The sequence below is a fragment of the Etheostoma spectabile genome, chromosome 7 (assembly GCF_008692095.1).
Source record: "Etheostoma spectabile isolate EspeVRDwgs_2016 chromosome 7, UIUC_Espe_1.0, whole genome shotgun sequence".
Classification (NCBI taxonomy): domain Eukaryota; kingdom Metazoa; phylum Chordata; class Actinopteri; order Perciformes; family Percidae; genus Etheostoma; species Etheostoma spectabile.
Genome location: NC_045739.1, coordinates 9,793,284 through 9,806,274, shown reverse-complemented (window position 1 = coordinate 9,806,274; position 12,991 = coordinate 9,793,284). Strand labels below are relative to the sequence as shown.

The 12,991-nt window shown below is 36.9% G+C and overlaps 1 long non-coding RNA gene across 1 annotated transcript in view; it reads left to right on the top strand.

The window, feature by feature from the left end:
- Positions 1-12,388, top strand: part of LOC116692659 (uncharacterized) — a 36,711-nt gene extending 24,323 nt beyond the window's left edge. Inside the window, exons 3-4 of the long non-coding RNA XR_004332745.1 lie at positions 9,052-9,055; positions 12,092-12,388. This is a non-coding gene — a long non-coding RNA (uncharacterized LOC116692659). The remainder of the gene's footprint in view (positions 1-9,051; positions 9,056-12,091) is intronic.
- Positions 12,389-12,991: the final 603 nt, after the last annotated feature.

The window sequence follows — 12,991 nt, the reverse complement described above, 5'->3', positions numbered from 1 at the left end:
TTTTGGCCATAATCGTGCAGCCCTAGCTGGTATTGTCGCAAGACTCAAAACAAATGTTATCCTCTGGACTCACTCATCAAAAACAGTCAGATATAATAAGTTTCCTGCATTAGAACTCTGTTAGACTGTTATTCTGTCTGTCGATTGGTCCAGACTGAAGTATATCAACAACTACCCAATAGATTGTTGTGAAATTTAAGGTACCCAGAGAATGGAGCTTAGTGAATTTTGTGATCCCCTGGTTTTACGTTTAGCATCACCATCACGTTGATGTTATAGACTTTTTATTGAGATGTCTTGACAACTTTTTGGATTCCATGAAATGTGGTACAGATATCCATGATGTGCAGAAAATGAATCCTAATGTGTTGTGATTCCCTGACTTTTAATCCAACGCCAGAATGAGGTTCACTTGGGTTCATTTGGGATTTGGATTGAAATGTCACAAAAAAGATATTATGTCTCCCTCAGATCCCTTGACTTGACTCTTACTATCTATACTGTACTTTGGTTTATGACTAAATACCTGCAAAAAAAATTCCAGACACAGCATCAGCTGTACTTTATCCGTATTCTGTCATCATAGCTCGTCTAAACATTCTGTGTGTGTGTGTGTGTGTGTGTGTGTGTGTGTGTGTGTGTGTGTGTAAAAAGTGGTATGTTATTCAGCAGGCTAGAGGGAGAACAGAGCACTCCACTGTCATGAAAACATTCCTACAAAACTAAAACAGCATCTCAATCTGGTGTTTTCCGTTCAGCCTCCCTTTAATTTACATGGAAAAAATCATAATCGTATAAGGCAAGACCACTGCACTTCTATGTTATATATATATATATATATATATATATATATATATATATATATATATATATATATATATATATATATATATATAATATGAATGATGGTAAACATGCTTAACATCAGCATTATGATTCTGAGCATCTTAAAATGCTCAAACCACCACTGTCCTAAGTGCAACCTCACAGAGCCACTAACATGGGCATAAACCCATAGTCTTGTTTAAATATGACTCTTACATTGTCTTGAATAACAGAAGTTTATGGAGATTAACGTTGACCGCCCACTTTTGAATGGTTCTGGAAGGGATTTTTACCATTCAATAGCTCCATTGACATTTTATTAAATGCTTATATGAAGAGTTTTAAGCCTGGAACCAAACCAACCAGCCACTGACGTGAAGAGTGACCATAAAACTTATTATAGGTGCAAAAGAAGATTTTGAAAATGATAACTAAGGAAACCGTTACAAGTGTATACAGAAACGATCATAGATCTCAGTGGTAGCAGCTTGCTATAGACGTTTTCAGGTTCACGGATGCGGTAAGCATTTCCATAGTAACAGCAATCTCCATAAATCAGAGACGTCACTGTTACACCTAGGATTGTGGTGGGTAATGTAGTACTTTTCCATGGTGGCACAAATAAAACATTTTTTTCTAAAAACAAGGTTGATATGCTTCTACAGGGTGATAAAACTTTGTTTCAAAACCTCATAGCTCATGGTAAGTCTACCTTGGATGGTTTGGACATTATGGCTAATAATCAAAAAGCCTTATGGAGAAAATGAATGGAATTTTTACTTCCGAAACCACATTCTTAAGCTCTATTCCTTGAGAATGAGATTTTTTTCTGACTGTTAAATGGGTAAGAATGGGCAATCTGATAATCAGACAACCCCTAGACACAATAACACATGAGTGTCTCATTTCAATTTACATTTTGTGTCACTGGTGACACAAAGGGAATATACTGTAGGTGAGTGACATACCGTAGCTGGATTCATAAATGTTACATTGCACGGCTGGTTTGACAGTTTTTCAATCTGTACTGTCTTCATTAGCCTAGTTGTCTGTTTTTAGATATTAACATTTTGGGTTGTCTGAAAACTTTCAAGAAATGGCATGTCTGCCATACCTTCTCTGTAACTGAGCCAGTCAGCCCTGAGTCAGAGGAGCAGGGAGCACACAAATCATTTACACAACTGAAGGTAGCACTACCACCACAGAATAGCAAAGCACTTCCAACCAGAATTCTAGTATCTCCTTTGCCCCATAAACTGGTCATATGTTGCCACATTTACAAACAAGACGAAAAATCTACAGCCATGCTAGCAGATATGTGAGTCTGTACCACGGCACCGCAGTGCTTCAAGCTAAATGATCACAACAGCATGCTGACTGGCTCAGTATAACAATAGTAACAGGCTGATGTAAAACAGGTATAATGTTTAATTAATTTAGCATGTAAGCATGCTAACATTTGTTAATTACCAGTAAACACAAAGTACAGTTAAGGCTGATGGGAGTGTTATTAGTGTTGCATATATTTGGACATACACCTAAGTGTTTGAACAAGAACAAAAGTCCCAACAATGAGGGTAAAAATAAAATATCACTGACTGCATAGAATTATTTAAGTAGTAGCGTAATTATTTCATCTCAATATTGTAATATTCAAATAAGCTACTATTTACTGCAGATGTCCTGGTGGCTTAATAAACTGTGATCTCAATGGTTATTGTTGAATATCATTTCAATCTCTCTGTCCCCTTGTTTCCTGTTCTTAACCATCCACTGCAGTTTTGAATATTGTTGTACTGAAGTTCATTTTTTAAAGCACTAGAAGTAGAAATACTTTAATTATTATGATTGCTCTGTCATCATTTCATACTCAAACAGCTGGAAGTAAAAGCAGAATCTGTGTTTTTTTACATGTGTAACATGAAACAATTTTATTTTCCATAATTTTGATATATAAATGCAGGCCATGAGGCAAAGGAAATGCAAGAAAATTCTAGATAACACTCAGTTTCCCTCTTAATTTGGTACCAATATTTTGTAGGTTTATCCTTTTTTTCCCAGTTCACTAGTTTTATACACAGATGTTTATGGCACTTATAAGTATTACTGTTCAGTAATACCAAACCAAGTAGACCTATCACATTATGTCCATTGCCCAGCAGTTCTTTTAGACTTCATATACATTACTTAGTGATTGATGCCTGCAAAAGAAACAGAGCGTGGCTCACTCTCTGATTGCCTGTTTACAGGGCTCTGACACTTTTATAGCCCTCCTAATACCATTACAAAGTATTACTTCAACAATGGGGCGCTTGCCTTTCCTGTAGAATTAAATACAAAAGGCTGTTTGCTGTGATCACTTGAGAATGCACAGTTGTGAGTTTTTGTTGAGGCATGAGGACTTATTGACATTTTATGTTCCACATTGTCAGTGGTGGTCTGGCAGATTTTGTTTAACTACCAAAAACACACTAACATGCATGAAGTATTTTAAAGTTGCGATGTGAAATTCTTTATTTATCCTTGAGAAATCATTGAGAGCGACCCTCATTTACAATGTCATTGAGTCAAGTAAAGTTCAGGTTGATATTGACAGTAGGGTAGTGTAATCAAGTGTAAATGTTTCACAAATTGGGCTGAAACTAATTTATTGATACATTGGTTGATATGACTCAGAAATTCTTTCTTGTATTTTTTCTATAAAATGTTACTACTTTCAAAGTGGTATATACCAATTCTTTGTTTTGTCTGACCAACAATGTCAAAATCCAAGTATTCACGTTACTATATAAAAATGAGAAAGGGAACAAATCCTCAAATTTGAGAAATTGGAACCCGCAATTTACCTTGAAAAATGTTTCCAATAATTAACAGATTATTTAAATAGTTGCTGATTAAATTTCTGTCCAAAAACAATGGCTTCATCAATTTACAATTTCAAGTGTTGCTGGTCTTTACAAGTCCTTAGTAAAATTCTAGAGTGTGGAGGAAAAGGTTGAGATTAAGAATGATCTTCTCAGGATTTAATCCTTCATTATTGTTTTGGGACAGATGTTGTAACCACAGTGGAGCAAAGGTTTTTGGACACTCACAGAGCGCAACTGCTAGCAGCACACACATTTGGAAGGAAAATGGGAAAAATAGGGGAAAACACCTATATGAAGCTTGAGAGCTCCTCTTGGTTTGTGGGAAGCTTAGTGGAGCTCTATTAACCATACAATATTTTCCACAACAATAACTTAAAATATAGACGACTGCCACATAAATTAATTTATTACTGGATTTATCTTTGGACTTGTATGTGCAGAATTGTTAAGTAATCTTGAGCATGGTATTTATCTGGATTCATCGTCTGGGAACCATAAATGTTTTGTACATAATGTGTCAATCCAATGTTGAAAAAGTAAATGTTGAGATGTTTCACTGGATAATTAAAAAGCTTTGACTGGCTGATCATGTCATAGCACTCCGTCTAATAGTTGTTGAAATATTTCAGTCTGGACCGAAGTGGTGGATCGAATGACAGACCATTACAGCTATCATTAGAGCCATGCTGGCAGCGTGACTAAAAAACTAAGTAGTAGTCTGTTGCTAAGACAACACTTTCTTCAGCTGCCTCACAGTAAATGTGTTCATCAATAGCTTGACACAGCAAGGGGCGTTACTGCAGCTCTGACAGCACTGCAAAAAAGAGGGATCAGAAAACAGCATGATTCCTGTTTGTACGATAAATGTCAACACAGCAACAGTGAATTCAAAAATCCAAACCACAGAAACGCAAAACTACTGAAAGCCAAATGTAGAGCCTTTTTAAAAATGACATAAGTTGAATCAGTCATTTTGCTGTGACGGCTAAGTTGCAGGCTGGAACCTTCGGGGCTAAGTTCTGTTGTCTAGCAGTACCATAATATTGTTGTCAGTGTGGTTACCCCCTGCTGTGAGGGCACAGTGGAGATGCCCATAAGCATGCCACACTATGCTGGTATAGTGTGCTATACTGAGCAAGTAAAAAAGACAGATCAATTTCCCTTATTTAAGACGCTGCAAATTCGCTGTCCGTTTACTTGACTTAATTTTTGCAATTTGTGGGTTTGTATATTACCATGTAACATATATTATGTTACATGGTTTGTTGGTATTGAAATTCCTAAATTTGAAATATTTAGTTTGTTAGGTATTGTGCTCCAGTTGTGTAGGTTGTCCCGCTTCTTTGCATTATTGTCCACCTGACATCCTGAATTTAGTTAGTACATAAACGTTAGTACAAGGGGTAGTGACTGGCTGTGGCTGGGAATCGTAAGGACGGGACTAGTTTTAAAATTATTTTAAAATCGACATCCACCGAGCCAATGTGTTTAAGTTAACATTAGTTCACTCATTCTTGTTTCCTAACTGCGTCGCGAGTTACAGGAGCTTAGCTGGGAGCTTCATGAAGCCTGCTAAAGTTTGTTAGCTGCCCTACAGCTGTAAGAGTGAGTTTTAATTGTATATTACCTTCTAATAGAGTTCGAGATGGTTTTGTCACAGTAGAAGTACATATACTCTATAATAGTTGATTGAATTCTATTGAAATTGTATCAGTCATTTGATTATATTAAGGTTAATTTTTAGGTTATTTGGGAAAAATGGTTCAGTATTGCTTCATTGTGAACTGTTGCAATAGGTCTCAAGATCGACCGGGCAAATGCCTGATAAATCATGTTAGTTTTCACCATTTTCCGACTTGGAAAAAGACACAAGGAAACCTGGTGTCTGACATTACGATGAGGCGTCAGATGGCTTGGGTCACCGCTGTACGGAGGAAAACCATCACCTTCAACAATGTTCACAAACTTTCCCAAAAGTAAGGTATTATTATCAAAACTGGGGGTCTTTTTGCTTTTCTTTGTAGTCAAAGCTGTTCGCATCATTGTGTTATTAACTCTGTTAGCCGCAATGCTAACAGAATTGAGATAGATATTTTCATGACATGGTCAATAGATTTTCAGCTGCCAGAGTGAACTACATTTAATTCATTAATTTATCAGTTCTGCTGTTCAGATTAAAGCAGTAAATGTGTGTCTGTGATTTGGGAGCATGCTGTTAAATATAAAAAATAATTATGTAGCTGTTAAATCAGCATATCAATTCACGATTAGCCAGCAATGTCACCTCGTTTATTCATCTAGATTTTGGTGGATAGACTAGGTAAGTGGAAGGCTATGGCATAATTTGTACCTTACAATTCTAGAAAGCATTAATCGGTTGACACAGATTCAGTGGTAATTCCTAGCTATAGTCTCCTCTGCACTGGACCTTAACTGTTATTCCGTTGCTGAAGCTGTAGCTTAAATGTTAAAATGCTTTATTATTAATAGCTTACATATTCTATTGCTGTAGCTCTGTAGTTTCATTGTTAATAGCCTAAAGCGATCAGGCGAGGTCAGCATCAGAACTGGAACAATATCAAAATAGAGGAGTCTTGTTTTGGTGAACGGTGGGTTGTGTCTTTAAGTGAATGTTTGTCAATATTATACAGGATTACAGAACTACCGGACGGAAACAGTGGATTGTTGCATGTATGATAGGTGGGTAATTACTCCTGAAGCGTAACAACCCGGATAGACAGGCTATTGGGCTTCATAGCTCACAGACTCTGACAAGTGTGTTACCACTGGTGCTTTGTTAACATTACCTTAGTGCAAACGTTCGTTTTCTCCACGTTTACTTTGAAGATCTGCAGATCTTGCCCCCATCTATTTGTGAACTGCAAGTGAGCCTCCAGTGACTTGAAAATTGATCGGAGGTGTAAGTGCTCAGTCCACAAACCAGGTACAAAAAATATCGGGGAACCTGAGGCTTCGTAAACTTTCATAATTATTACACCATACTCAATTATTACACCATGTGTTCATAGGGATCGATGCCGCCTATGTCCTCAATTTTTTTTCAAGTAGCGTTGTTTGGCTTCATTATTAAGTTTGTCCGTATACGGTATAGACAACTTTTTTGTTACGGTCCATAACTCTTTTTCTATAATTCTATCTATTCTATCCTCGGTGCCGGCTACATCAATGTTTTGGAGCCTTTGCATTGCGCTAAATTGGTCGCCACTTCCCACAATGCACCATTCCAGAACGTCTAGGGCCCGAGCTCTATAGATTTGTTCTTAGTAACGTGACAATCTGCAAGAAACCGGTTGCTTATAAATCACTAAAATAGTAGTGACAGCACAGTTTGGCGTAGTTATTAATGTCGTTAACATCTTAGCTAGTTCATGACAACTTGTTTTGGCTTCGCTTCCTAACATGATGTCATTGTGCTAAGACAAGACTTCTTGGTTGGTTTGTGTTTGTTGCTGTGTGCTCTTGGTTGAAAATGAATTTAAACAAAGTTTTGTGCAATGCGCCGTGACGTAGGTCCCCTTCAAGGACAGCCTAATGTTAGAAATCCCTCTGGTGGACAGAACGTGTAACAACAACTACTTGCTTATGGCGGCATAAAGTAGTGTTGTACGTATTAATTACAGGCTGCATTTGATCATCAAATATTTAAATATTATTTGAATATTTAAAAAAATAACAAATGAAATATGAGTAGCAGTGACTTTTAGAAACTAATCTAGTATGGTACATGCTCCCTACATGGTTTCTTAATTTTGATTACGATTTTGATTGCCTTGATTGCTCTAGGCCTAGGCCAGTAACGGGCAGCTGGGACGTCATTTGTTTGAACAGCCCATAGATCTTATACATATATATTTCCAAGTAATTCCCAGCAGGAAACAGCATCTGAATTGTCCTAAACCACATTTTCAGGACTTTTGTTAATCTCTAATTTGCTTAATTGGTAATTTTATTTTCCAAAACAGTGCCCATACTTTCAGATTAATGCAGATGTTTCTGCTGCTAAAGGTCTCTCGATCAAAACAAGGGATATAAACAGAGACTTTTGATGACGTTGTGAAATTATGGGAGTTGTAGTTTATAATTGTTAAACACTATTGCCTATTAGAATGCATCTGTTTAGGGACAAGTTTACCTTTTCAAGTCCACCCATTCCGATTGCCAGCTGCCCGGAATTATCTTCCCGTTCACTTTTTTGTAGTTTTACCTAGTCGTTTTGGTGGCTAACCTGCCTTTTTGTTCTTTAAAGACAGTTAAACATGAAAGGGGGAGATGTTCGGCAGGGAGGAGATTTTTGGCATGAACACGGAAACAGATGTAACATTATGGATGGTTGTTGTTCTGACTCTGATGCCTGAGTCTGACATGGTCTGTTTTCCCGACAGTTCATTAAACTGGCGTTTGCGTAGTTAGCACCCGGCGCTGGAGTTAAGTGCTGGACTGGTTTGGATTGCTGTAACAGTAGGCATGTTCGAGATGAGCCAGGTATGCACCGAATTCATCACCGGCAATCGCCACCGGTTGCATGTTGGTTAGATTTGTGTCCGACTTGATCCCGACTTGCTCTGACATCATGCACACGTAGGCAACAATAACCTCATTAGATCAAGACAGCCACAGTTGCTTTTCACCAACTGCAAGACCCAGGCCTCTCAGCTGTTTTAACAGCTGATTGGTTAAGAATCAACTCAACATGATGTTTTATATAAATCTTTTTATTGATTTTGGAGGGGTTTTAATTTCTATTTGTCTGATTTAAAGGTTTATTCTGTACAGAACACATGTTGCGTGGCTGATAGTTAAGTTTAGTAGTCAGATAGACTTAATCTGTTCAGATTACGGATCATCTACAGTGTGTTAATTAAATCAGCAACAGATTGCATGTAAAGCATTTTGAGAGCTAGTCTGTCATAATTAAAACTGGAGACTTGTACAAGCTGATATATGGGTCTGATAAAATGTTATTAAATCAAAATCAGATCAGTGTTTCTGTCACTTCCTCTTCAGCCTGAAGGCTGCTTGAAATAGCTGGAAACTGACTGACTTGACAGTGGGTTTTTTTGTCACCGCCCCCGGCTACTGCCACCCGCTCTCGTCCACATTACAGGCAAGGCGCAGTTGTCTCGAACGAGCCTATTAGTGGCTGGCTGCTAGCTAGCCTGTGGCTAACGTTAACATACAATATGTCCCGGAGCTGTTGTCAGCTCTCATCCCGACTAAAGTCTCTTAGTGCTGAGGGAGTGAGGCAGGCAGACTGGGGTGTGCTAGCTGGCTAAATTAGCATTAGATTAATCGCCTATCTATATAGCTAACTTTACTGTGTAATGTATGTGTGGGTTAGCCCAGTGCTGGTAACCGTGGTTAAAACAATCATACTAAAAATAACTGTTGTAATCTTTTGTTGTTGACCAATCATTAGCATTAACTTAGCTAACCGTTACTTGTCAACCAGCGCATTGTAGTAACGATAAGCTGGATAGATCAATATTGAAATGTATCAATAAATAAGGTTTCATGTAATCAATGAGAAAATTATGCTTTTTTGCAGAAAAAAGCAGTATTGCGCTTACTGAGTATAACTCTTTTTGTGAAATTGTATGATTTACTGTTACTCTTCAGTGTATCATCTGTGTACCTGTGTTTTGAAGAAATTAGAGTAACTAGAGGGGTCAAAGGTTATATGACTCCACTGACAGGCGACTAAACCAATCGTCCGCTGTCAGAAATAAAATTACAAATGTCTCTGGGTTTGCAAATTGTTGGAAACATTTGGGATAGTGTAGGTACACAACTGAACAAAATATATAACATATTTTTAACATGTTTAAAATTTTATTTTGAAAAAGATGCCATTCATTGTTAATCTTCCCCCTCAAACTTCCAGCCCAGAACAGCTGTGGGTGTGCTTGTTTTAACATCTGCATCTAGAGAGCCGAACCAAAAAAAAGCCATTGAAGTAAGGATTAAGAGGTAAGGTGAAGAGGGGGAGAAAAAACGTCAGGATTTATTTGACTTCTTGATATAAAATGGATGTGAAACCTTCTGTAGCTACTTGGAAGTTGCTGTCAGTGAGGATGACTCAGCTAGACTAAAAGTTTGATGTCAATTTTCTAGTAAAATGGAACTTTGATAAACTAGAAGTCAATTTTTCTCTGAATATTGGGGGTCAATTTAGCAGCAAATTCCACACGGATATAGAAAAGAAAAATATAGTAACAGAATAGGGGAGGAATAAAACGATCAACACAGAAACACATAATGCAAATGTAAGAGCAGGACATGTATAAATCGGGCAAAATACAAGCCAAGTATGAATCAATACATTAAGCAGCTATCAACATGTTGCTATTGAACAACTAACTTACTTTACTAGAAAAGCTGGAAATTATTAAAATATGTTTGGGAGCTTCATGAAACAAAATGCTGGTTTGGATTCATAAAGCCAAAGTCGGGTCGGTGCGGGTTAGCTAGAATACAATTTTAAAGTGTGGTAGCCCATGTTATCTTCAAGATTTCTGTACTTGTAATTACAGTAACATCTGTAAATGTAAACTATTTTAAATTCTATATTTATATTCACATGCTGCCAAGAATGACCATTGATATGTAATTTTGTTGTAATTCAATTTAAAAAAACATGCACACAAAATGGGGATGGAGAAAAAAGTAAAAGAACCAAATAATAAGCAAAAACATTTGCTTATTGTTTGGTTCTAAGATGTAAGAACTTGTGATGTGGACTGCTTGACTGAAGAAAATTGCACATACGCATAGAGTGGCAAAATTGCGTTGAATGTCTGGACAAATGTGACTTTTATCTTTTTATTAAGAATGTTTCTTCAAGAGTTTCCCTTTCATGCCATCAATCATGTGGAAAGACTCTGTGACGTCTTTTTCCAAATGGTAGATATCCGGTTTTGGAAAAGCTCCTCTCTTGTGGTTATTATACCCACACGCAGTATGGAAGCAAGTTGTAAAAACGACATTTTCCTCCCTCATTGAGTGCGCATAAATAAACACAAACAAACTTTTTCTGCCCAGAGTATCCATCACTCTCCTTCAAACTGCTCTGAGTGGAGTCAGCGTGTTTGCGTGATGGTGTAGTTCTTTGGGGAAAAAAAGATGGCTGTGAGAATCTATGCAGATATGTTGTTGAATTTAAACAGGACTGTCCTCATGTGCTGTATGTAAGGTTGGTGCAACATACAAACTTTACAAACTGTAAAGCCAACATTGAAATATCTGATAATGATTATGTATTTTTAGTAAGACAAGTTCTGAGTAGTACAACACTTGACCTACATTACCAATCCATTTGTAGTTTTTAGTTGTAAAAGCAACACTGAACAATACAAATACTGCTCTCTGTTAACTGTTGGCTTGTGATGCTGTGATTGCTGCTCTAACCTTCAAAGGTCAATTTCACCATTTCGGATATACATCCTAACTGATTATGGTGCTGATGAGCATTTAGATGCAGCTGGAGCCACGTAGACATTAGTTTTTCAGAGACATCACAGTCCAGTGTACTGAATCTGAAAAACTATACTTCACAAAAATGTTCCACATATTTGTAAGTTAAGAAATACAAACAGTATTTTCTTCTATGGAAGCAAAGTCAAATGAAATATGCAAATAACTGAACTGAATACTGGGTAATCATGTTTATGATATTGCCATCCGGTAGACATAAAAAAGGCTGAAGGAAAAACAGGATAATGATTACTTTATTAAGGAACATACTCAGAGGTGACTGTACATTTTACATAACATTTTAATATATTACACATTACATTTTCAGCTGATTAGGCATTATTTAAATGAAAAAGACGTAACAACTATTAAGTTAGTTTACTACAATGCCGACTTGAATAAATTTTATTGGATTTGCAAAAATGTTATGCAGTAAAAACAATTACATAATTTACTGTCTGTCTTATTGCCATGCAGACTTGTCATTATATGACATTTGGTGAAAAACTCTCCAAACGAGATACAACTTTATAAATACAGAAAGGAAACTGGGTCATAGCTGAAGCAAAGAGGTTCTTTGCATGCACTCAAATATCTCAACTCAACAAAAGTATGTTTCTAGTAAATACTGTATCAGGTATAGCATACAGTTTTGACATCAAAGCAGTAAGGATGTACTGCAGCAATTCCTAATTGATTTAAAACACTGATGCTCATTTAGCAGCCTGTGGATCACATCTGGTTCCAGCTTAAAACGCCCCACCCGATCAATTTCTCGGCTTAAAGAGGCAGTACCTCACAGTCAATTCAATCTGTAGCTTTAGCAACATCATTTAATTGCAGTTCATATGGTAAGGTTGGTTGGGTAAACAATGAAATGCTTGTCATATACTGCACATCTCTTCCAGCTCTTGGAATGGACTTCCACATATTCCTGGCCAAGCTAGCTAAATGGTCTTGTGTTTACTATGAAGAAATATTTCTACTTTGGAATATTTCCAGGATTCCACAACTGGCTTAAGAGAAGCATTGGCATGGGAGTTATGCCAGGGAGGTGTTCGGTGGACCACCAGTATTCAGTGTGAAAAATTAGATGATTTCTTAGAACATTGTATCGTCTTCTTGGCTTAAGGTTTTGTATTCACTCTCCATTTACAATGTGTGATGTGCTCACATTGTCAGTTGAATTTTTTAAATGTTAAGTAGGCCTGAATAGAGATTGCATGTCCTTTTGTGCAGCTGCTCTCAGTAGGTATTTTGTTTGCTGCAGAAATGCTAAAATATTAGATGACAGTTTGGTCTGTTAATACACACACCTAGCCATTTAGCAGTGTTTTGCTCACAGTGAAGTCTGAAATTAACAAATGAAAATGTCTGAGTCTTAAAAAATCATTGCTTGCAGTGATTGTCAATGTTTGTTTGTTTGATTATTTGCTTGTTATACCCACATAAATACACTTGTTTTAGCTTCTCAAAACACTGAGCGTTGCGCATTCCTTAATGAATAATACCAGCACGTTTCCTGGAATGTGGTAGGCCTATCTAATGTTAGGTAAATATAATGTGGATATCCAATGATAAATATAACTCTTGTTTTTTCTTTATTTCAATTTGTATTATGCCACTAGAAATAAAGTTTTTTTTAAACCGATGAATCATTACTTTTTTTCCCCCTCACATTTTTCCTCTCCTTCACCACATTATATCTGTCCTTCTTTTACATTAGAAACGTTTTTTGTGTTTTTGTGTTATTGTCTGTAATATCAACAGGGGCCACCAGTTAGGATGGCTCGATGTTGCACATTAAT